General features: G+C 41.0%; 1 long non-coding RNA gene and 1 pseudogene across 1 annotated transcript in view; one reads left to right on the top strand and one right to left on the bottom strand.

The window, feature by feature from the left end:
* The window catches only part of LOC125082854 (uncharacterized), a 571692-nt gene extending 555786 nt beyond the window's left edge, over positions 1 to 15906 (bottom strand). The window contains exons 1-2 of the long non-coding RNA XR_007122121.1: positions 15870 to 15906; positions 14539 to 14763 (exon numbers count right to left, since the gene is read on the bottom strand). This is a non-coding gene — a long non-coding RNA (uncharacterized LOC125082854). The remainder of the gene's footprint in view (positions 1 to 14538; positions 14764 to 15869) is intronic.
* The window catches only part of LOC125082941 (spermatogenesis-associated protein 31D1-like), an 894603-nt pseudogene that overhangs the window by 579516 nt on the left and 289840 nt on the right, over positions 1 to 25247 (top strand).

Below are 25247 nucleotides of genomic sequence, written 5' to 3' on the forward strand. Positions count from 1 at the left end.
GCAGGAGCATAATCAGGTACTGGCAGAGGTAGAGGGAGAAGCAGGCTTTCTGCCAAGCAAGGAGCAGGACTCAATCCCAGGACACCAGGGTCATCAGGTGAACTGAAAGCAGATTCTTAACTGACTGAGACACCCAGGTCGCCCTCAGATCTACTTCAAATTTCCTTTACTTTCCTCAAACTTAGACCATCTTCGCTTGCCTAGCAGATGTGCTGGACCACAGTTCACAGAGGAGCAAGAAAGCAGTGATAGAGCTTCTCACAAAAGAAAACCAAATCCTTCCAAAAAAATCTCCCCATTCTTCATTTTCCTCTTCCTTCCTGTTATATGGAAAGAAGTTTCCTTCCCAATCTGAAAGGAAATATACTTTCTGAATGCCTTTTTTGAGAGAGAGCTAACTTCTAGTCTTGATGGACTGATCTACTCTTGCTAGGTCTCCTCCTGACCCCTCCTCCCTGTCCTTATGAGGAACCCAACTTCTTTTTTTTAAATGGTTTTTACTACAGAAATGTTTAACCTTGTCCAAGGGCACACAGAACAATGTAATTCCCACATATCCGCTACCCAACTTGCACTATTACCATTGGGCGGCTGTGATACACTGTGATTAAAGTGCAAAAGCCCATTTAAACATCTTGCCATCCACCTCTGAGACATATGCCATGTGTCTATATGAAAGCTCTCACATTTCTTTGATGTTTATCACCTGTGGAACGCACTTATTCACAACAGGTGTACTCAGCATTGGTGACAAAAAGGCACTGGGCTTTAGACGCTTTGACAATCAGTTCTGCTCTGCCTTATAGTCAATCCTGAGGAGCCATTTGAATGAATTCCTCAACCCCACAGAAGAAGTAATCTTACGGAGCAAATTCACTGTCCCTTAATCACTCAGTAACTGTAATATGCAAAAAGTATAGAAGAACACTGTTTATGTTGTTAAAGACTTGACACTATGTGTTTTCAAATATTTAGAAGAAAAATTTGTCCTGTTACATTTCAAATAAACAACGTGTTTCACCTTAAATCAAGTAGATAAAACACTACCCCCTTTCCAAAATGGCATTAAAGGTAAAAGATTAGATGAAAACTGCTCAATATCATTAACCATCAGAAAAAAATGAAAATCGAAATCAATATTTGCCAAAATTTCACACCCACAAGGATGGCTAAAATCAAAAAGAATATAAATGTTGGTGGTAATGTGGAGAAATTAGAACCCCAATGCAATGTTGGTGAGGATGAAAAATGGTACAGCTATTTTAGAAAACAGTGTGGCAGTTGCTCAAAATGTTAGACATAAGGTTAACATAGAACCCAGCAGTTCAACTTCTTGTTATATACTCACAAGAAATGAAAACATAGTTCTACACAAAAACTTGTAAACAAATGTTCATAGCTATCTTATTAAAAGGTCAAAAGATGGAAACAATTCAAACATCTGTTAACTGAGAAATGGTTAAGTAAAATATAATGTATCCCTATGATATAATATTTTTTTGAATAAAAAAGACCAATCCATGCCACAACAGGGATGAACCTTGAAAACACGTTAAATGAAAGAAGCCAGTCACTAATGACCACATATGACTCCATTCACATGAAATGTCCAGAACAGGAAAACCTAGAAGCAGAAAGTAGTACATCTTAGAGCTGGAGGGAGGAGGGGAGAGGAGAATAATAGCAACAGGTTGCAGATTTGTTTCTCTTAAGTCATGACAACGTTTTAAAATTCACTGTGGTGAAGCATATACTGAAAATCAAGGAATTATACGTGTTAAATGAGTGTATTTTATGGTTTGTGAGCTGTATTTCAATAAAGCTGTTAAAACAAAGGACTTAAAAATAAATGCTTAAAGATGACAAGAAGGGGAGCATAAAGCCCAAAGGTTGTCAACACATTTTTGGAAGATGGAAATCTGGTGGAGGACTGGTAACTGACTAGCAGAGCAAACAAAGTACTGGCAAATCAATTCACACTGCAAAACCCAGGAGAAGAGCAACCTGGTGGCACCAGAGAAAAATGAAATTAGGGGTTCTGTGTTTATGTAGAATATTTGTTCCTTGTTGTTTATTTTATATTGCATATAATTTCTAAAAAAATCTTTTTTTGAGTGGGGGTGCTCTTTTCCAATTTTGTAAAACCTTGTTGAAATGTTAGCATGTTTCAAATATGCAGAGAAGATCCCATGTTTCTTGCATTGGACAGAACTTGAGACAACTGTTTTAAAGTTGGCATTGCACACATCTGGGGCTGGGGTATGGTGAAGGCTGTAGCTTCTGGAATCAAAGCCAGAAATCTCAAAGATTGGGTTAAATTCATTTTTAAAATGTATTTGAAAATAAAGTTTTGGAAAAGTTGCCTAGATTGTAAAGCCATAGATGGTAAAGCCATATACCCTTTATCCAGATGTACCTATTAAGGTTTTGACCTGTTTACAATCTCTCCTTTTCACCTTCCCCTTCTCTACATATAGGAAGACACATAAATGCATGTGAAAACTATGCATACATTCTTAAATATTTGAGAATACATGTCATGCATCACACACTTTCTCCCTGAATATTTCATAGTGTATTTCTTATGAAAAAGAATATTCTCTGCAGCACAGTTATCTCCTTTGGTAAATTTCATGTTGACATAAAGCTTTTAACTATTCTCCCAAATTCCATTTTTATCAATTTATCAAGTAATGTCCTATGTGTGTGTGTGTGTGTGTGTGTGTGTGTGTGTGTGTGTTGGTGTAAACCTCCTTACAGGATTTAGTCTAGAATCACATTCTACATCCAGTTGCTGAGTATCTTTAGTTTCCTTTAATTGGGATCAGTTTCTCAGCCTCTTTTAGAACAAGGCCAGGTTTGAAAAATCAATACGACGTGCCATATTTATAACCCCTTCTCACCTGGACATTTTTTTGGGTGGAACATATCTTGCTCAGACTTTAAAGGATGTTTTTATAGTTGTGAGTCCTAGGGGCCTATTTAAAAACAATTCCAGAAATTCAAAGATATGTGGAGGGATTTTTCTTAATGGACATATGTCCTGCAGTCAAGGGAGGGTATGTGAAGTGGGGTGGGCTAGAAGTGTACTTTCCTTTGGGAGGGACAATGGTGAAGCTGTGGATGCAGGTTAAGAGAGGAAAAGAAGGCTGTCATTACTGGCAAACCCTCCTCATATGGGAGGGAAAGGATTTGGTGTCTAGGGCCAAGACTGATTCATCAGTGAGGGAATGTAGGCAAGTTAAGTAAGGAAATGATACAGGGCTTAATTTCAACAGTTAATAATCTAAATAATGAAGCCATAAGGGTTCCAACTATTAAATGACTAGGTAGCATGGGGAGAATAAATAAATACATATAACCATCAACAAAAATGACATTATTATTTAAAATTGGTAGAGATGACAATAAGGTATTTTGGTGAAAAGGTAGAAGCTATGTGGGAAAAACAGTTTTCATGGAAGAAATAAACATAGGTGTCATTCAAAAAACCAAAAGTTATTGCTATGTATAGTTACAGTTGTGCTCATTACACATTAAGCTAGAGGATCCCACTTCCTAAATCAAGGTGAGTTTGGTCTGCTGTGATGCAGCACAGAGCAGCACACTTGCTCTGTAAAATAAAGGAATCTTTAAAAATATTGGGGGAGAAGGGGGACTTGACAGAGAGGAAAGAGGGAGCAGCAGGGAGAGACACTATACGTGTGGAAGAGAACCTGTAGGGCGTGAATAGCCTAAGAGGGATTTGGGGAAATGAAAGAATTACTAAAAGTTTCTAGGTTGTTTGCCTCAGTTCCATGGGTGTGTTGTGCCCTTGTCTCCCTCTTTGTCATGCTTTCTGTTCCTTGGTACAGGCTATTCTGCTTTTATTTTTATTCGTGCTTTTTAGTAAACTTTTGAATACTTTTTGGTATTCAGTACTTTTGGATACTTTGGAGGAGCTATGGGGGTGGGGCTGCTGCTGAGTCCATTTCTGGCTTCATACAGGGAAAGATGCATGAGGAAGAGGTGCAGCTGAAGGCAGAGGAGATCTTGAGGGTGTAAATCCCAGGGTAGAGCAAACCTTCAGAGATGAATTGAGGTCCAAAGTGAGATCATCAAGTAGAGAGAAGGGTCTCAGGTAATATCAGGGTAACAGGGGACCGAGAACATTTCACTAAGGTAAATATATGATATGTGACTAGGTGGAGCAGGAAGGTAGGCTGGAGGCATCTAACAGGCCAGGAAGGATGGACACATCTGCTGGGCTGGATAGTAGGGGAAGGGTTGCATGTGAGTTTCTCTCTCCTGTGCTGTCCCCTCCCCAGCACTGAGGAAACTTTGGTGTCTGTACTAAAGCCCTGTGATGTGGGCCTGGAACTCTAGTCTAGCACATGCATTCTCCATGCCCAGCTGCCTGAGGCAGGAGTACATTTGCAATGATGTGAATCATCTTTGTCTGAGAAGCCTTACTGCACCATGGCTGAACTCCAATTATACTTGCTCAGTCTTCCCATCCTTGCCTTCCTGGGTCGGGTGGGGCTCCTTCTTCTGGTGCTGTGCTACCAAAAGAGGAAACCGTGTTTACCAGTACTTTGGAAACAGAGATGTCAATCAGGTAACTAAAGTCCCTCAGAGATACTAAATCTTTCTTTTCAAATAGATGAATTCAAAACAACTTCCAAATGATGCTTTTGCTGAATCTTACAAATTTTAAGTAGATTTTATTTTATTTTATTTTATTTTATTTTATTTTATTTTATGAGTCTCTAAACTCAGTGTAGAGCCCAAGACAGGGCTTGAACTCATGACCCTGAGATCAAGACCTGAGCTGAGACCAAGAGCCAGATGCATACCGATTGAGCCACCTAAGTGCCCCTTCAGTTGTATTTTAATTTTCATTTGGTTTAAAATATTTCTTTTGAGTCTCCTTTCTTGGCCTGTGTATTAGTTGCGTGTCATTTAATCTAATCTAAACATGTTGGGATTTCCAGTTAGCTTTCTGTAGTTGATTTCTAGTTTAAGTCTACTAGGATCTGAAAACATACTTTGTGTGATATCTATTTTATATTTGTTAAGGTGTGTTTTATGGCCCTCAATATAGTCCATCTTAGCAAATGTTCCATGTGAGCTTGAGAAGTATGTGTATTCTGTGGTTGGGTGAGGTATTCCATAAATGTCAATTAGAGCAAGTTGATTGATGATGTTTGTTTGGGGCAACTGTATCTTTACTGGTTTCTGCCTGCTGAATCTGCCCATTTCTAACAAGGGCTGTTGAAATCTCCAGCAATAACAGTGGATTCATCCATTTTTTCTTGCAATTGTACCAGTTTTTGCCTCACATATTTTGACATTATGTTCTTACAAATGTACCTGTTAAGGAGTGTTCTGTCTTCTTGGAGAATTGACCTCTTTGGTGTTATGTAATGCTCTTCTTTACCCCTGATAATTTTCCATGTTGTGAAGTTTGCTTTGTCCAAAATAATAGAATTACTCGTATTTTCTTTTCGTTAGTGTTAGCATGGTACATTTTTTTCTGTCTCTTTGTTTTTAATCTATCTGTACCACTATATTTAAAGTGAGTATTTTATAGACAACAAATAATTAGGTCTTTTTTTTTTAATGTGCTCTGACAGTTTCCTCTTAATTGGTGAATTTAGACTACTTCCATTTAGTGATTTTATTTTTTTAAAGATTTTATTTATTTATTTGACTGAGAGAGGGAGCACAAGTAGGCAGAGCAGCAGATAGATGGAGAGGGAGACGCAAGCTCTCCACTGAGCCAGGAGCCCCATGAGGGGCTCAATCCCAGGACCTTTGAATCATGACATGTGCAGAAGGCAGCCGCTTAACCTACTGAAACACCCAGGTGCCCCAAGAGATTTTTAAATATAGTAGGATTAATATCTCTACCTTGTCTGTACTGTTTGCATTCATTATACCTATCCTTCCCCTCTCTTGCTGCCTTTTCTGGTTTTGAAAAAGCATGATATATAATTCTATTTTCTCATTTTTGTTAGTCAGTCAATTATTCTCTGTTTAAAAATATTTTAGTGGTTGTCCTAGAGTTTGTAATATATATTTACACCTACTCTAAGTCCACTTTAATATAATGTTATATCACTTAATAGATAGTGCAGGAGTGTCCAATTCCTCCTGTCCCTTGTACCACTGATGCCATTCATTTCACTTATCCATATACTATAATCACTCAACACAGTATCATTATTATTATTAGGTCAATCGAGAATAAGATGAATGAAAGTTTTATTTGATCCTCATTCATTCCTTCTCTTCCTTTCCTTTATGTAGATCTGAGTTATTTTCTTTCTCGACAAAGAACTTCTTTTAAAATTTATGCAGGGCAGATCTGTTGCTGATGAACTCCCTGTTTTTATTTCTCTAAGTTTTTATTTCTCTTTTAGTTTTGCAAGATAATATCATTAGATATAAAACTTTGGATTGGTGTTTTTTTTCTTTCAACAGTAAACACTTCACTCCAATCTCTTACTTTCATTGTTTATGATAATAGGTCATAATTCTTGTGTTTTCTCACTCTAGAGGTAGGGTTTTTATTTACCTCTGGGTTATTTCAAAATTTTATCTTTTGTTTTCATATAGTTTGAATATGATATGTCCAGGTATAGACTTTTTAAATATTTCCTTGCTTGGTGTATCTCTACTCTTGTATTGCTAACCTGTTATTAATCTTGGAAAATCCTTGGCCATTATTACTTCTTCTGGTGGTATTCTTCTTCTGGTATTCCAATTACATATCTATTATAGAGTTTGAAACACAGTTCTTGGATATTCTAGATTTTAGCATTAAGAAAATTGTTTTCTTCTTTGTATTTCAGTTTGGAAAATTTCTACTGACATTTATGCAGACTCATATTCTTTCCTTGACTTTATGCAACCTACAGAGGAGTTAATCAAAGGCATTCTTCATTCGTCATACTGCTTTTGTTTTCTAACATTTCCTTTTGATTCTTTCATAGAATTTCCTTCTCTCAGTTTACATGCATCATCTGCTTTTGTATATTGTCTACCTTTTCAAGTAGAGCCCTTAACAGAATAATCATGGTTATTTTAGCTTCTACGTATGAGAATTCTGAAATGTGTCATATCTGAATGTACATCTGATGCTTGGTTTGTCTTATCAGTTTGCTTTTCCCTGCCTTTATCATGCCTTGTAATTTTTCTTTGAAAGCCAAACATGATGCATTGGGTAATGGGAACTGAAATAAAGAGACCTTTAATGTGAAGTCTTATGTTAATCTGGTTAGGTGTTGGCATGTCTTTAATATTTATTGTAGCTATACATATCAGAGGCTGTAGTTTCCTCTAGTGTCCTTGTTTTTGTCTCTTCTAGTGTCTTTAGGTTTCCCTAAATCTCTCTAAATAAAACCTATACCTTGCAGCTCTTTTTAGCTATGATCCTGTTCCTACACCAGAGCTGTCAATACTGTAGTAAGGTGTCAGGTCAGGGGATATGATGAATCAATCGTCTTTTAGTGGCCTTATGTTCCTGGATTGTGATGCTCACTAGTATTTTAGAGATTTTTGTTTTGTTTTCTTCCACTCTATAGATGAGAGAGGAAAACTAGAGGGGGCTGCTGTAGTTGGGTAATTTACCTTCTCCCATGGGGCATAAAGCTCTGGTAGGCTTTTCCCCAATGAGTACACTTCTGTTATGGAAAACACTCTGGGAATATTTCACAATGTTTTCAAAATGGGTTACCTTTCTCATTTCTCTCAGACACTACACTCCCCTGCCAGAAACAAGAGCTTTTTTTCTTTTTCTTTTCTTTTCTTTTTTTTTTTTTCTTTTTTTTTTTTTTTGTAGTTTACTATGAGAACCAGGTGGGGTTCCTGGTAATATAACCCATGATTAAATGGGAGGCCCCCATTAGATTGTGATCCCAGGAGTTTCTCACTCTCATGCTAGCCCATATGCATCCTTCAGCAATTTGTCAAAGTGTTTGTTTAAGTGTTCATACCAGGAGAGCAGTGTTGAGCCTCCAGTGTCTTCTGTTTCAGGTAAGCGAATCTTAGGTATGATTTTCTGCACTGACACTCTTGGGAGACTTGAGGTAGGGGTTTGCCACTATGGTTCCAAGAAATGTCATTGATTTTTAGTGTGTTCAGCATTTTACTTATTTCACTGACTGAAGTGATGACTCCCAAGCTTTTTAAATGTTAGATCTGGAACCAGAAGTTGCCCTTCAGAGAATGACTCTTTATTTCCCTGTTCCTCTTCCCACATTTCTAAATGAGTTTGGTAGGGTCAGAGAAACACCTAAAATGGGAAGTCTAAGGAAAGAACAGACATTAACTCCTCTAGGAAAGGAGATCTGACAGAGAGAAGGATTAAGGAAGCACTAAGGTTTCACTTGAAACACATAGTCTATTTCGGTATGGTGGTGGCTCTTGGGTAAAATCCCAAACACAATGATTCTGCAGTTCTGGATTGGGTTATTTGGAGAGTATGAGGTCTGTGTAAGAAAACAAATGTTCCCAGGTCTTAATCATGAGATACATTGCCATGTCAAGCATCACTCAGTCAAGCCTGCCTTCACATTGGGCTGATCATAACAGTGCTGAGCCTCTGAGAAGAGACTGGGGTCTGAGCTATATCCTAGGATACAGGGTCTACCCAAGGGAGCACAGATGTGACTGTCGGGCTTCAGTTTGTATGTCCTCATTGAACAAAGAACTTCTGAGTGAGAATATCAAGTGTGGACCTCCCAGACAAAATCCTCCTTTGTTGTTCAAAATAAATAAAACCTTAAAATTGAGAAAAGCAAGGAACACAAAGTTCTATAAATTAAAATACAGTCCTGGTGTTCTTGGATAAAGAAGGTCTCCATTTCTGAGAGAAAAGTGAGAGATGAGTCCCCACCCCTCATTGTTTTCTTTTCGTTCTAGCATCAGGGAAGAGCCAAGAGGAGGAAAGGTGGGACTCTGAAAGGTAAGGTTCTGCCTATTCCACCTGAGCTCTCCAAGGCTGACCCTTTCTGTCCTTTCCATGAGGGCTCAGGTCCATGATGTCTGAAGAGGCCAGCTGCAAGGTACATTCCCTCTCAGTAAACAGAGGCCTCAGAGGAGAGGCTCATGGAAACTCAGTCAGAATGCAAAGCCCTTCTCAGATTCCCTGCTCTGACCATTACTGAGCATGAAGCAGTGATGGATCTGGGCAATGGGTGCTGTCCAATATGTAGCCATGTGAGACATTAAGGGTCAGAACTTCTGAAGTTCTGAGACTTTGTGAAAGACCTGTGACATCATGGATACTCAACTTCCTCTTTGAGGTAACCGTTGACCTATGTTCCACATAAGGTGGTTTTCAGTATCACATGGGATAGATAATACATAAAAAATCCACTGTGAATGATTCAATAATGTAATTCTTATTATTATCATTGATCATGTGACCTTATATCCTAATAATTGGTGCTCTCCAAGTCCAATCTACCAAGGATATCTTTAAAGGACACTCTATTCAGCCTCTTACAAGATGTCTTGCTTCTATCTTCATTTTTCTCCTGGTTTCCCAGGGTAGAGAACTTGTCAGCAGTAGGGGAGGCAAGAAAGATGCTTTTTCTTCTGTAAAGGTGAGTAAACATTACCTTCTTTCCTGTACCGCTGTTTTAAGCAGAGTCTATGTATTTCTCGGGCCTCAGGGAAGCCTGGAATTGACATGGGATGGAAAATTCTCAGAGTTAGAATGTGAAAGTGTTGGGGATGTTGGTGGATGGGGGGCTACCTTTGCCAGACCAGCCAGAGTCACATATGTTTGTTCTAGTCCTCGTTGCAGTTTGGTACATCCTGTCTCCCATAGCCCCTAGGCTGGCATCATGATACCATCCACTTTCATTAACTATTATGTCCAGACCCCTTCTGTGGGGTGTGTAACAGCACAACTGCTGAGGTGAATTGGCTGCTGTTTCAGAGGTCCTGGAAGATGCTACTCCTTCTCTGATCCCCTTGGTTTTACAGCTCCTGTGACTTACTCATTATTCACATCATCTCCTGACTTCTCTACAGTTGCTCCAGGAGACCTAAAACAAGCTTCTTTCTCTGAGCCTTTCCCCCAAACCCCATCCATCTACTCACCTAAACCAATGACCCTTTTAGCTGACTTTTTCATACTCTCATCCCTGGGAATTCCCATCACTAGAGCCAAAAGCCTAGGATTCTTTATTCCCAGGGAACCATTCCATACCTCTACCCCTTCCTTTGACTTCTTTCCTACCGTATGATGCTCAGACAACCAGAGGCCACTTTACCTCTGAATAGCATCTCTGCTCTTGACCCCACCATTTCACAGGGGATCAACCTCTTACCAAATCTGTCTCAGACAAGGAAACCCACTGATTCATTTGCTTGTCATAATGCACCACCAACTTCATCTGTTTCACCACTGCCAGACTGCCCTTTAACTGTGATTCAATCTAAATCAATTTCCATCTCATTGAAACCTGTTCCTGAGAATTCATCTCCAGATAGTCCTGGTGAGATATCTACTTATGTCACAACAATTAGAGGTAGTGACTGTTTAAACCCATCGAGTTCTGAATTCACCTATTGGCAGGCCCATGCCAAGAACATTTTCCTTACCACATTATCACACTCCGATGTTCACCAAGAGCAAGTCTACCTCCATCAACCAGAAACCTGTCTCAGGAGAGACTCTGCTACTAATACTAAACACAGGAGGCCAGTGGAATTTCTTTCCCTGGTCTTATCTTCCAGGCCCTATTGGAGAGACAAATGGAGAATAGAATGGCTTTCCAGATTTTAGAGAAGAAAGGAAAAGAGGAGGTGCCATTTTCCAAACAAATGTGGTCAGATTACCAAAGGACATCTTTAGGGAATTTGTTGCATCCGCTTGATGTACAGGTCACCACAGCCTCCAAAATTGGCTGGAACACTGAAGGCAAACCAGAGCAGCTCTCTATTAAGAGCTCCTCTATGTCAAGACTTTGGCAGAAAACTTGCATCAGAAATATAGCCAGCTCTTCTGGGGTCTTCCTTCTTTGCACAGTGAGTCCTTAGTAGCCACTCTCTTGTTTTCTGGTAGTACTTCTCCACTAGAGTCTCATGTTGTCTTATTCAACGGAATTCATAATACCTCTGCCATCAAAATACAAGCATCTCTACCACTTCCTCATTCCCAACCACTTCCTCTCCCCATTGTACACCCCCAAACCATGCCTCAAACCCTGTCCCCATCCTAGCCTCTACCTTTCACTAAGGTGAACACCCACGCTCATTTTCAATCCTGCCTCCCGATCATACCACCTTCTTCATCCCCGATTAGGGACTGTGGAGTGTCTTTCAATAGATCCAAGAATGAATTAGACTCTCCTATCTTGACTGAAAATCAACACCTGGGATGGCACATGTTGCAGAAGCTACAGGAAAGTTCGTGGGCTTTAGTTCCTGTGGACAGAGGGACTTCTGGACAGAGACCAGAAGCAAATAAAAGTATTCTTAGTTTACATATGAGCAAGAAGTTTTGGCAGATCACTGCGGGTAGGATTCCTATAGGTGTGTTATTCGTGGCTGGCTGATGACAATACATTGCCTTTCTCTGGGAGTTCCCAGACTGCTCTGGAAAACACAGATTCTAAAAAGACAATGGTGGGTAGGGTTTACTGCCAGAGCACCACCCTAGAGCATTCTTTTCTTAATTCCTACAGGTGCTAGAGGTCTATATTATACGATTTCACATGAATGAGAGGTGGGGTCTTCCCCTCACGGTTCTTGAATCCATAAAATTCTATATGTTGAGAGAAGCCAAAATATAGCCCCTCCCCCAATTTGACTTTCCCTCCTCAGCCATGCATATTTCTGGGGTGGATTTCAAATTGAGTTTTCTAAACCCCTTGAGGGAAGCTCTAAATCTTTTTTGGGAAACAAGGTGAAAACAACAAAGTCAGTCCCCACTGTGGATCATCCTCTCCCTGCCAAGTCATCTGTGATCAGCGAAGGAAAGGGGGCCTGAAGTCATCACACTCTGACACTGACCATAAGACTGCAGAGTGTATCCAGATAGCTGAGTGGGGCAGCCAGACTTTTCAGCCCCTTACACACAGCATCAGAGCTCAGGTGAGACCCCGTGAGACTGTGCCAGACAACACATGTGGCCCAGAGGTACCCACAAGGCAAGCTGGGCCTGGACATGAGTCCTTGCATGAGAATGTGAGTTCCAGTAAAAGAATAGAAATGGAACAGGGCAAAGTGATGGTCGAGAAGAATTTAGAACATTCTTCCATGTCCAACCTGTCCAGGGATATATTTGACATCAAGGACCTGTGTACCCTTCAATCCCAATCTTGGGATGCCTTGACAACCAGTGAGTTGGGAAGTTTCAAAATGATAAATGTCAACATGAGCAAGGTAGAAACTGCCCTGACCACAGAACACCCCTCACTAAAAATACTGGTTCCCTAAGATTCCAAACTATCAAACCTGAAAAGACAGAGCCTTAGTGAGTTAAAATTTAAACTGGAGAGTGAGGAGCATAACCAGGCTTAAGGATGTCCAACTGACATGCCTCTTACTTCAGATAGCTTGACTTCCAAGGCTTCACTGACAGTCCCAGAGTGTATGCAGCGGGGACATGGAAGCATCCCTGGTGTTGCACGTCCAAATGAAGGACAGCAGAATTAGTATGGAGCAGATGCAGGAATCCTTGGGATCAAATCTGGCTTTCTGTAAGGGCCAGCTTACAAATTTCTCACAAAGTAAAAGTGCAAAGAAAGTGAGACCTCAAGATCCCAAAGCAAGAAAATACAGAAGTGAGGACTCAGGAGTAGGGACATCTGGAGGCAAAGAGGAGGGCCACCATGCTGAGGTGAGAAAATTAGAGAGTGCTTCCTCAACTCTGTCACAGAATGAACAGTTTCCTCTTGAAAGATACTTCAGAAAAAGATGAGACAATTTTCTCAATGGATCAATTCCAAGAAAAAAATCACAAGGCATTAAGGATGTCCCCAGCAAAAAGCCAAGTTCATGTCCACCTTACTGTAGCACCAAGACCCAGTTGAAAGTGTAGCTGCTTTTGGGAGTGATCGGCCTCCTGAAGCTCACAAGCTCACTACCTTCGAGAAGGTCCTAGAAGAGAAGGAGGCACGTATGTATCCATCTGAGGCCTGAGTTAAGCCAGCAGCAGTAGGAACTACAGGTCTGACAAGAGACCTCCCTCCAACTACTGGGCTCTCTCTGACCCACAACAAAAGAAATCGGCAAGTATCAAGTCCTGCAGCCAAGAAGCTTCCTGTGCTAACCAGAACCATCTTATAAGTGTCACACAGAACAGAGACAGGGTCAGACATCCCCAGAAAGCTGAAGCCTTCAAGGATCAGCTATTAAGCCGGGGTCAACCCCCTTCTTCTCTGCCCTCTGGGGAGTCTGTGCCTCATCTAAGCCCCACCTGTGTGCATTAAGTATGCCAGGTCCTTTGGGCCACCAGGGGTGACCCTGATGAATGTACTGTGTTTAGCGATTTGACTCTTCTACTCAGGCAGAAAATGCTTCTCCAGCACTTCCAGGGAGAAAAATTTCTCTAAAGAAATTATTCAGTCCTTATTGAGAAAGCTTCACAATTTTCATGACAACATATCCTCTGATGAGAACAACCTTCAGAACAACCAAGAATATTAATCCTCCTCAATAAACATTTCTTCTAATAGAGAGTGGTGTTCTCTGTGTGCTGGACTAGGACTGGGTCTGGGGCTTGCACTCAGGGAAAGGAAGCAGTGTATTCATCTCTGAGAAGTTAAAGCTTTTGGCTTCTACAAGTACACCAGTCCCTTGTACAAAGCCAGACAGTGGCCTGCTTCTCAGTTTTATCCTGGGGTCCTTTATTTGGTTCTGCTCTGATGTCCTATATTTAAAACATTTACATTTTTTGGGGGGTGCCGATGGCTCAGTGGGTTAAGCCTCTGCCTTCGGCTCAGGTCATGATATCAGGGTCCTGGGATCGAGCCCCATATCGGGCTCTCTGCTCAGGAGGGAGCCTGCTTCCTCCTCTCTCTCTCTGCCTGCCTCTCTGCCTACTTGTGATCTCTTTCAAATAAATAAATAAAAATCTTTAAATATTTACATTTTTTTTCATAAAAAGTATAACGTGCTTACTCTGAAAATCTTCAGGCCTTTACAAATAGTGAAAAAAAAAACACTTAAAGTCTAGAACTTGATTGAAACTCTCTTTCATCTCCTCCCAAACTATTTGTAGGGTAGGATAATGTGTCAGCTAGGCCTCACCCCCTGGAGGCTACTCAGGCCGAGTGATACCATTTCAACATATGAATACACGGGATAGTCTTTGAGCATGAAGACGGTGACCTCAGGGATGTTGCCAGGGATGTTGTCCTCCTATATGATTCCTGCCTTCCCAGACATGCAACATTTTACCCCAAGGTTACAGTAATTGAGGGGTACCTTAATTATCTATTGCTGTGTAATGGTTATTCCAAAATTTAGTGGGTTAAAAAATATATACTTATTACCTCATGGCTTCTGTGGGTCAGAAATTTGGGTGAGGCCTACCTGGATTCTCTGCTTCAAGGTTGCATTTGAGGTGTCAGCTGAGGCTACGACATTCTCATCTGGCGGATTGACTGGGGAAGGACCAACTCCCGTACTCAGTCACATAGCTGCTGGCAGGATGCAGTTCATCAAAGTCTGTTGGAATGAGATCCTCAGTACCTTGCTGGCTCTTGGCTGAATCTGGCTGGTTCCTTATCAAGTGGACTTCTCCAGCATGGCAGCTTACTTCATCAAAGCAAGGAGAGAGTTTGCAAACAAGATAGAAGTTACAATCTTTTGGAAACTAGCAATGTAAATGACATCCTATTACCTTTCCTTTATTCTATCACTCAGAGGCAAATCACTAAGTCCAGCCTATGCTTAAGGGGAGGTATAATTATGTAAGGGTGTGAACACCACAAGTGGGGATGATTGCAATCTTCTCAGAAGTCTTCCTAATGCAAGAGTTTCTTCTTTGACAACTTCCTCAGTTTGCTGGTGCAAAAGTCTCCAAACATGCCAAGTGGATCTTTGTCCTCATTCATGCCCAAGTCATCAAGGTCAAAATTTCTTAATGGCTAAAGAAATTGGCACCTGGTAAGTAACCATCAAAGAGATTGGAGCATCCAAAGGAAGGAAGGAAAGGTGACCTAGAGAGGTAAAGGTAGTTTGGGTTTATCCTCAATGGTTAATTAAAATAAACCTTGAGAACCACCTGACTTACCAGTATTCAAACTGGGGGGTGGGGAGGGAAGCTGGTATAATATGGTTCATCTGGCTGTACCATAGTCTCTCTATTTTGCCCTAGCTCCCAGACCATAGGTGTGTAGAAGTAACCTTCAGCTTCTGTAGACCTAGCTAACATTATAGAGGAAGGAAACCCCATAGGTTGCAAGGTTTAATTTCTGTTCTTGTTAATATATTTAATATAGCACATCCATCATTTCAAATTTAATTCTCATAACTTGAACATCAGAGAGAATGGGTCACTCAACTACTGGAAAAGGCAGTACTAGGGATCTTAGAGCACATACTCCTATTTTGGGATATTTTCCACGTACCTAGGTCTTGAAGGCTCTGATGCCTGGGAACTCTGTCACACTCAGGCACCCCTGTTCTTTCTGTGATCCCGGGAATCCTGAGACCATACTGCCCCTCCTAGGATTCTGCCTGCTTCACCATCAAAGCATCTTTCAGACAGGGACGTCCCTCACTGGAGTTGACTTCTGAAAGTTCTGATTTTGTGCTCTGTTACTCTATCACTTGCCTGTAGCCAACTGATGGAGGCTCCCTCCCTTCCATAGTTTATCTTCCCATATATCACCTCGGATTTCCTCCTTTCCACCTCCTACCTGGCAAAACATGGTCACTTTTCTGTTTGATGAGTTGCAGGTATTCTTTTCTTTGATCTCCCCTTGATTTCGTAGGTTCAGAATGATTTGGTAACTATCTAGCTGAACTCCTGCAACCTGACAAAACTAAGGTCTCATACTCCTTTGCCATCTTGGACTGCAATCTCAATGCCTATTTCTTAATTCCCTCTCATAGAAGGGCAACCTGAAGGACAGAGAAGTTAATATATATTCAGTGGGCTAGCATGAAAGTGGGAGCCAGGGATGGAGAGCCCCCTCATACTGTGAGGAAGTATCTGGATGTAAATGACAGCAAATATAACTTAACTGACTTAAAAAGGAGAATCTATTGACTTAGGTACCTGAAAAAAGTCTGGGAATAAGGTTGGACTAAGGTATGAGGGTTCATGCTGGGGCTCAATTGATGCCTTCAAGATTCACTTTCTATCCATTTCTTGGCATTCTGGACTGACTTTCTGTCACAATTTAAAAAAAAATTTTTTTCCTTTTTTCTTTTTTTGGTTTTTTTCTTTCTTTCTTTATTTTTATTAACATAGAATGTGTTATTAGCCCCAGGGGCACAGGTCTGTGAATCATCAGGCTTATACACTTTTCAGCACTCACCATAGGACATACCTCCCCAGTGTCCATAACCAACCACCCTCTCCCTACCCACCTCCCCCCAGCAACCCTCAGTTTGTTTTGTGAGATTACGAGTCTCTTATGGTTTATCTCTCTCCCCATCCCATCTTGTTACATTTTTTCCTTTCTTACCCCTCAAGCCCCCCACATTGCCTCTCGAGTCCCTCATATCAGGGAGATCATATGATAATTGTCTTCCTCTGATTGACTTATTTCCCTGAGTACAATACCCTCTAGTTCCATCCACATCATTGCAAATGGAAAAATTTCATTTCTCTTGATGATTTCATTGTATTCCATTGTGTGTGTGTGTGTGTGTGTGTGTGTGTGTGTGTGTACACTTCTTCTTTATCCATTCATCTGTTGATGGACATGTAGGTTCTTTCCATAGTTTGGTTATTGTGGACATTGCTGCTATAAACATTCATGTGCATCTGCCCCTTTGGATCACTACATTTGTATCTTTAGGGTAAATACCTAATAGTATGATTCCTGGGTCATAGGGTAGCTCTATTTTCAACTTTTTGAGGAACTTCCATGCTGTTTTCCAGAGTGGCTGCATGAGCTTGCATTCCCACCAACAGTGTAGGAGGGTTTCCCTTTCTCTGCATCCTCACCAGCATCTGCCATTTCCTGACTTGTTAATTTTAGCCATTCTGACTGTTGTGAGGTGGTATCTCATTGTGGTTTTGATTTGTATTTCCCAGATGCTGAGTAATGTGGAGCACTTTTTCATGTGCCTATTGGCCATCTGGATGTCTTCTTTGCAGAAATGTCTGTTCATGTCCTCTGCCGTTTCTTGACTGGATTCTTTGTTCTTTGGGTGTTGAGTTTGATAAGTTCTTTATAGATTTTGGATACTAGCCCTTTATCTGATATGTCGTTTGCAAATATCTTCTCCCATTCTGTCAGTTGTCTTTTGGTTTTGTTAACTGTTTCCTTTGCTCCGCAAAAGCTTTTGATCTTGATGCAGTCCCAATAGTTCATTTTTGCCATTGAATTTCCCCCTCATGGTCCAGTAGTTGTTTGTCTCTCTTTGCTCAGCTTCTTTATTCCCCATCATTTGGTCTTCTCTATCACTAATTCTCTCTTCTGCCTCATTTATTCTAGCAGCAAGAACCTCCATTTTTTATTGCACCTCATTAATAGCTTTTTTGATTTCAGCTTGGCTAGATTTTAGTTCTTTTATTTCTCCAGACAGGGTTTCTCTAATATCTTCCACACCTTTTTTGAGCCCAGCTAGCACCTTGAGAACTGTCGTTCTGAACTCTAGATCTGACACATTACCAATGTCCATGTTGATTAGGTCCCTAGCCTTTGGTACTGCCTCTTGTTCTTTTTCTTGTGGTGAGTTTATCAGTCTTGTCATTTTATCCAGATAAGAAATATGAAGGAGAGAATAAACTACCAAAAGGGTGCCAAACACCCCAGAAAAATATATGCTAACCAAATCAGAAGAGATCCCAAATCAGGAGGAGAAGAAAGGGGTTCAAAGAAGTTTAATTTTTTTTAAAATTAAAAAAATATATATATGTGTGTGTGTGTGTGTGTGTGTGTGTATTAGACTGGTGAATAGAACAGAACCACCCACTTGATTTTCGGTGTAATTTGGTTTCTTAGAAGAAACTACCTCCCAGAATTTTACAGAAAGAAAAACTTACACATATATACACAAAAATAAGGGTAAACATGATGAAGGGATGGAATATGACTGTAAAGATGAAAATTAAAAAAAAAATTCTTAAAAAGGAATTGATAAGAGAAGTTGGTTGGAATAAGAAAGAAAAAGAAATGGAGAGAATTTTCTCAGGCTGGAGACTAGAACAAATCCCTGTGCTAGATTTGGGGTAAATTTTTATCTATTAGAAGAAATTGCATCCCAAAATTTTTTAGAAGGAAAACCTGATATGTATACAAAAAATAAAGTTATATACAATGAAGGATAAAATATGACTATAATAATGAAGGTTTAAAAAGATTTTTAAAGAAAGGTATTGTTAAGATAAACTAGTTAAAAAACATTAAAAGAGTAAAGATGAAAAGTTGAAAAAAATTAGAGTAAGAAAAAAATAAAATTAAAAAATTTAATTAACTTTGCAAGACTAAAGAATCATGGGGAGAAAGCTATGAATTCCATGCTTTGCTTTCCCCTCCTTTGGAATTCCACTGTTCTCCTTAATCAGTGAGCTTTGTGTGGGCTGATGTTCTTGCTGATCTTTGGGAGAGGAGCCCATTGCAGCGATTCTCAAATTTTTGCCCAAGGCAAATTGTGCCACCCTTGCCAGGGGCTGGGCTAAGTAATCTGCCCAGGTTTGCTCTAGGGAGCTTCTCTGAACGCTTTCCGTAGAGCCCTGGAGGACAGTAATAAAAATGGCGGCCTCCCAGTCTCCTGCCCAGAGGAGCCGAGAGTTCAGGGTCGCATTCCTCAGTGCGCCCTCGGAGAAAAGTGCTCAATCACTCCCCTCTCCCTGGTCTCTGGCTGTGCTCCAAGCTCACCTGGCCTGTGACTGAGTGTTTCTGTCTCTGGCACACAGCCCCATTTAGAGTCTTCAAGCCCAAAAGATCCTGCTGCTCTGCTTTCCAACGGATGAAGATTGGTCTCCCCGGATCTGCCACTTGTGGGGTCCCTGCTCAGACCACTGAGTCTGTCTGTGCCGCAGATCACAGTTTAAGGTAACCCTGAGCTGAGAGCTCACTCCTCAGCTCTGTCTCTGTAGATGGCTTTTCTGCTCCGATACCTGTGAGCTCTGCCACAATCAGACACCCGCAGTCCTTCTGTGACCCTGTGGGACCTGAGACCACACTGTCCCTGCGAGGGCTCTACCCCCGCTTAGCTTCTGGAGTGATGCCCCTCAGTGGAGCAGACTTTTAAAAGTTCGAATTTTGTGCTCCATTTCTCCACCGCTTGCTGGGAGCTGGCCCCTCCCCCCATAGTCTATCTTCCCATTGCTTCAGATTCACTTCTCCCCACATCCTACCTGTCAGAGAGTGGTCGATTTTTGTTTCTAGAATTGCTGCTCTTCTTCTTTTCAATCTCCTGTTGGGTTTGTAGGTGTTTGGAATGGTTTGATAACTATCTAGCTGAACTCTTGTATCCTGATGGCATCTCTGTCTCCTACTCCTCCCCCATCTTGACTCCTCCCTCTGTCTGACAATTTTGTAGCTTTAAGTGTGTCTTCCAAGTCTTAAGTGTAGCTAAAAATGGTTGTGTGTCTCATTAGTCCCTGCAGAAAATCCCACTGTGCCTTATTGGCTCCACTTTTGGCTCAGTTTTGCCCATCCCTGACCAATCACCATTGTCAAAAGCATAAAATCATCTTTGGCCAAGCCGGAGTTATAGATGCATTCTTAAAATAGGAGTGTTAGGTAAAGACAACTCCACCTGCCCATAGACTGAGACTGAGAATGTGCTTAGTTCTCTAGACATGAAAAAAGGGACTGTTTCCAGAAGGTGAGTGAATGCTAGGTATCAAAACAAAAACAGATGTCTACTCCAGACCTCTCTCCCCCAATTCTGCTTTCTTGTCCAAAGTTATGCCATGACTAAAGCTTGGAGTTGCAGGAAACACTGATTCTGAGGAGACTTAGGGATAAGAAAGAGGTGGGATGGCACCAAGGAGAGGAACTTGAAGTAGGAGGAATCAGTTAGAGTCCCCAACATCCATATGGATAGACCATCCCAGAAATGTGGTCTCTCACTGTTCACCCCTTCTCATCCCTGAGTCCTTATCTTCCATTCCAGTTTAGTTATGGCTATAACCTAAAACTTATCACCAGGAACACTTCTGCCATCTGAAAAGACAGTCTGACATTCCACCCGAGTTCATCCTTTCAGCTTATGCCCCCAATCCTTCAACTTATTCAGGAATTACAAGACACTTTCTACATCTCCCTGTCCATCTGAGAATGGTTTGTCTCATTTCCTCCCTCTCCAAGGAAAACTTCATTGTTCATCACTTAATTCCAAACCTAAAGACCTCTACTTTTTACAGCTTTTCATTTGCCTTTCATCTGTCATGCTGGGCAAAAGTGAGTGTGTCTTTTTAAGACCCATATTCTAATAAAGGGGTGATTCATCAAGGATAAAATCAACACAAGTAATTATGTTGATGCCACCATAAATGTTCTATAATAATGGTCAGCTTCAGCAATCCCTGAAAACAATCCATTAGTTCCTTCAGTGTTTACTGTGTACTAGGCATTCTTTGAAGCATTAGGGGCACACCAGTGAAGGAAACAAAGCTCCCTGTCTTAGCTGACCTCATAAGATTGTTCTTTAGTCAATTCTCTTGTCTATATGCTCAAAACAATTTCACTTTTCTACAATTTCTCTACTCTCCTCACTCGTTGAGTGTGTGTGCTGGGGAATAAATGGGGAATAAAAAGTCACCAGAACTTTTCATCATTAAAAACTTCAAAAGAGTAACAAAATCAAAACGTGAACACCCATCCCTTCTTTCTTCTTTCCTTCCATTATACTGGAAGGACTTCCTTGGGGATCTGTCCTTGCTTTCCAACTTAACAACACTTTTTTGCACTACCCATCTACTACTGATTTTTTGGAGGAAGATGATAGATAGATAGATAGATAGATAGATAGATAGATTTGATAGTACCATGGGCAGTTGGCTGCTTATTGATCTTGCCTCTAGGAATACCATGTACTCCAAGTTATTTCTAAAGACCATTTTAAGTCAGACCCCTCTTGGCTGCCATTCATACTTTGCTAACCATGCTATTTCAAGATCCTGTCATCCCCATTGCTTCTAGGGAACTCAGCTCTATAATAATTACTAATTCAACCAACAGAAGACAGGCATTACTGTGCATTGCAGTGATGTTGATGTCTTCCTCACCAGTTCATTCTTTATTAATTTAATAAATGGAGTGCTCTCCAGGCCTCTGAAGGAAAATGACCAGCTGGAAGGTTTTCCAGTTGTGTATGATTGATCCATTCTAGCAGCCTCAGCTCTATAACCCTATTTCTCACAATGTTCCATGGCCTCTCTAATTTGATGCCAGCTATTATTTTCTTTTTTCCCTAAGTCTTTTAGAAGCATCGCTTAGGGTACTTGCCAGGTAGTTAAATCCTGTATCATTAGAAAGTTTTCTCATATTGTAAATCCTCCTTTATCTAGCTTTATACCCCACCTTCTTGATCTAGCACCTTCAGGATTCAAATCTCAGAGTTCCACTTTTTCCCTCTCTACGTCCTGTAATGTCATGGGAGATTTGCTGAGCCCAAGAATTCTTCAAAACTCTGCCAATATCACACTTAACTTCTCTGTCTACAGCCATTTCCACCCTCTGACTTCAGGTGATGAGAATCTTTTCAAAAGCTACCAAGGAGGCCTCTGACACTCACACTTTACTTTGAATTATTAAGAGGTCTGAACCTGTTATTTTCTTTCTTCATTAAGTCAATGGTACTTAGCACTCAATTTCAGCCACTCAATTTGTCTTTAGAGTTGCTACTTCCCCATATCTCTCCAGTGCCTAAGAAATTGTGCCAGTTAGTGCATCCCCTCCACCTGCATCTCATCCCTTTCTCCTCAAGTGAAAGTCTTACTAGTTGCCTGTTACAGCATCCCAAAGACTATCAGGACATCGCCTACCACTCATGATCCAGATGGCAAGTTAGATCTAACTACAAAATTCTATCCTTAGCATCTGCTTCTCAGATCTTTTTCTAGGACAAACCAACTTAGGTTGAGTGTCTTAAAAGTGGAGCGTGAGATGGGGGTTCTTATTCAAGTCACTAGAGGAGTATTCTCAGGAGAAAAGGAGTGAACAGTGCCTGACAGAGCAGGCCATAAAAGCTAATCATGAATATGGTCTTAATCAAAGATGAGCTTTAGACTGAACCTCGGAGGAAGTTTTGGAACACACCCTGCACTAAGTAATCTCACCGTAAGATGAGGAACCAGGCTTTCATCCCTTGGTACCAGTCATTTTTTTTTTTAAAGATTTTATTTATTTATTTGACAGAGAGAAATCACAAGTAGGCAGAGAGGCAGGCAGAGAGAGAGGAGGAAGCAGGCTCCCTGCTGAGCAGAAAGCCCGACGCGGGGCTTGAACCCAGGACCTGGGATCATGACCTGAGCCGAAGGCAGTGGCCCAACCCACTGAGCCACCCAGGCGCCCCGGTACCAGTCAATTTTTAACTGAAGTTTGTTGGGTGGGTACTGTGTAGCTTTCCAAGTGAGGAAGCTCCGGTTTGGCCAGGAGTAACTCTCTAGATAAAGCGCCAGCTGTGAGTTGTGAGCAGCAAGCACTTGTGGCAGCTAAAGGATGGGCACATTGGCAGATGAAAAGGATCCATACACCAATACCATCCCTATAACAGATCAGCGGGATGTCTGAGATTTTGTACTCCAGACAGTTCTTGGGTGATGCCAATGTGACTAGGCCAAGGACCACACTTTGAGTGGTATGAAATAGACTTTTGTTTTCAGGTTTTTCTACCTTTTGTTCCTACATCCCTTTTACTTTTCTTTCCTTCATTTTTCTTCTTTCTAATTACGCTGATTCTATGTCTGATCTCCAAACCAGTTTGTGGGACTGCTTTCAAAGATTTGGGTATCTCCCAAGTTTTTTTCAGAAGGAAGGGAAGCAAGCCTCAATTTACTACTTTTCTTTTGATACATCCAGTTACCTAAAGTTGATTTTAAGCAGGATGCTTTCTTCACATGAATGAACAGTTCTTTTTACTTTTTACATTGTTTATTTCATTTTTTTATTTGCATATCGTTGATAGACAATATTGCCTTAGTTTCAGATGTACAACTTAGTGATTTGACAAGTTTTTGCATTATGCTGTGTTCACCACAGGTATAGGTATAGTTCTTTTGGACAGGTTTATTCATTTATTCATTCATTCAAGATTTATTCAACCATTGGGAAGAGAGAGTGTGCACATGTGCATGGAAGTAGTGGGAGAGGCAGAGAGAGGGAGAGAATCTCAAGCAGCCTCCCTGCCATTCGGGGAGCCCCACTTGGGGCTCCATCTCAAGACACATGAGATCCTGACCTGAGTTGAAATTATGAGTCTGATGCTTAACCTTAACCAACTGAGCCACCTAGGGGCCACAGGTCTTTTTAAATATTATAGTCTTGGGATCTGATTCAAGAACAAGGAAGGACTCTCAGCTTTTCGCGAGAATACCAGTAACAGCAAAGCTACCTTAAAGCAGGAAGCACAACCAATCTTTTGATTTCAGTGTAGCACTAAAAGTAGTATTTACAAGCCTAATTGCTATGGGGTCTCCCTCCAAATGTGAGGTGAGCAGATCTGGTGGAAGCCTGCAAGGCACAGGTGGTGAAAGAATTCACCTAAGGCAGAACAAAGGAGATAGAATACACCTTGAACACACTGCAAGGGAGCAGCAGGCAGGACAGCAGAACAGAGACTGGGGCAGGCTGTCGTTATAGGGGGAAGGTGAGGAGGTATGGGAACATACAGAATTTTCCTTTTTTGGTACCTGTGTCTGGGTGTAAGTAACCTATTGATCAGCTAGGGCTTAGGGATACTTTGATGTGGGTCACCCACTGGGCTTGTTCAAACTCAGCCAGTGTGTCACTGTGGGCCCTTCGGCCTGACTCACGTTTCCATTGTTCCTGAAAGTGGCCTCTACAATTACTTCCAACTTAGTTGGAAATGCTGAGATCCCAAAAAGTTAAGGAATGTATTCAAGGTGGTACAAGTGACTGGCAACTTTTGGATAAGGTACATCCTCATCCTTGGGCCTCTTGTTATGCTATGCTACAATTAATTTGAAACTGGATCGCTGTATCTTGAAAACAATTCTCAAAGTAGGGCTACCAGCCATCATTTTTATACTTACACTTTATTCTTATAGCACAGTGGAATAGAGCATTGACATGATAATAAGAAACACTGCGTAAAACCCAAGCTTCAGGTCTCTAGACACTCTAGAGTGGACTGAAATGTCTGACGTAGTTTAGGATGCCAATATTCACTTTAGAGAAAATCTCCCATTATTATAGCATCATCCTCTTTACTGTAGAAACTTTTTAAATAAGACCATGATATCTGCTTCAGATTGGAGAACATGACTTTTATTGCTCTCTGCCATTTCTTAAGTGTTGCCATTTCTCATGGCATGGAGGTGACCGGGAAACGGAATGTATTCAGTATAGTACAAGACTATATTTCTCTATTCACATTAAAATTAGGACATTATTACCATAATCATTAACATTATCCCCCTTTTCCTCCCCCTTCTCATCAAAATCATTAAGTCTCACTGTGGGCTATGTACCAGGCATCTCTTGTCTTCCAAAAGTAACTATTTATTAAATGAAAATGTGGCCGAGACTGCATGTCAGGATGAGGAAGAAGCGGTGCCTCTTGGCAGGTCTGATCTTCCAGGCAGGTGACCTGTTCCTGCAGAACTGAAAGGATACTCTGCTGGGCCAGGGTGAAGGCTGTCCTACCCTTTCACAGATGACCAAGTTAATAATGCTAGGCCAGGGGTGTCATAAAAAGGGCATCCCAGTTTAAGAAAGACACGAGAAGTTAGGAGGCAGTTCAAAGGACAGCTGTCATGAAGATAAAAGAGTTTAGAAAAGAAGATGGAGGAAGAGTGGAGGGAAATACTGGGGTTATTTAAACCTGACAAAAAGGAACCTGGAAAAACTCTCACAGGTAGTTGATTTTCAAACATACAGTGGGGATGATAATATAGGGTGGAGTTTATCAATCCCTTTTCCTGG

This window comes from Lutra lutra, chromosome 13, assembly GCF_902655055.1.
Source record: "Lutra lutra chromosome 13, mLutLut1.2, whole genome shotgun sequence".
NCBI lineage: Eukaryota > Metazoa > Chordata > Mammalia > Carnivora > Mustelidae > Lutra > Lutra lutra.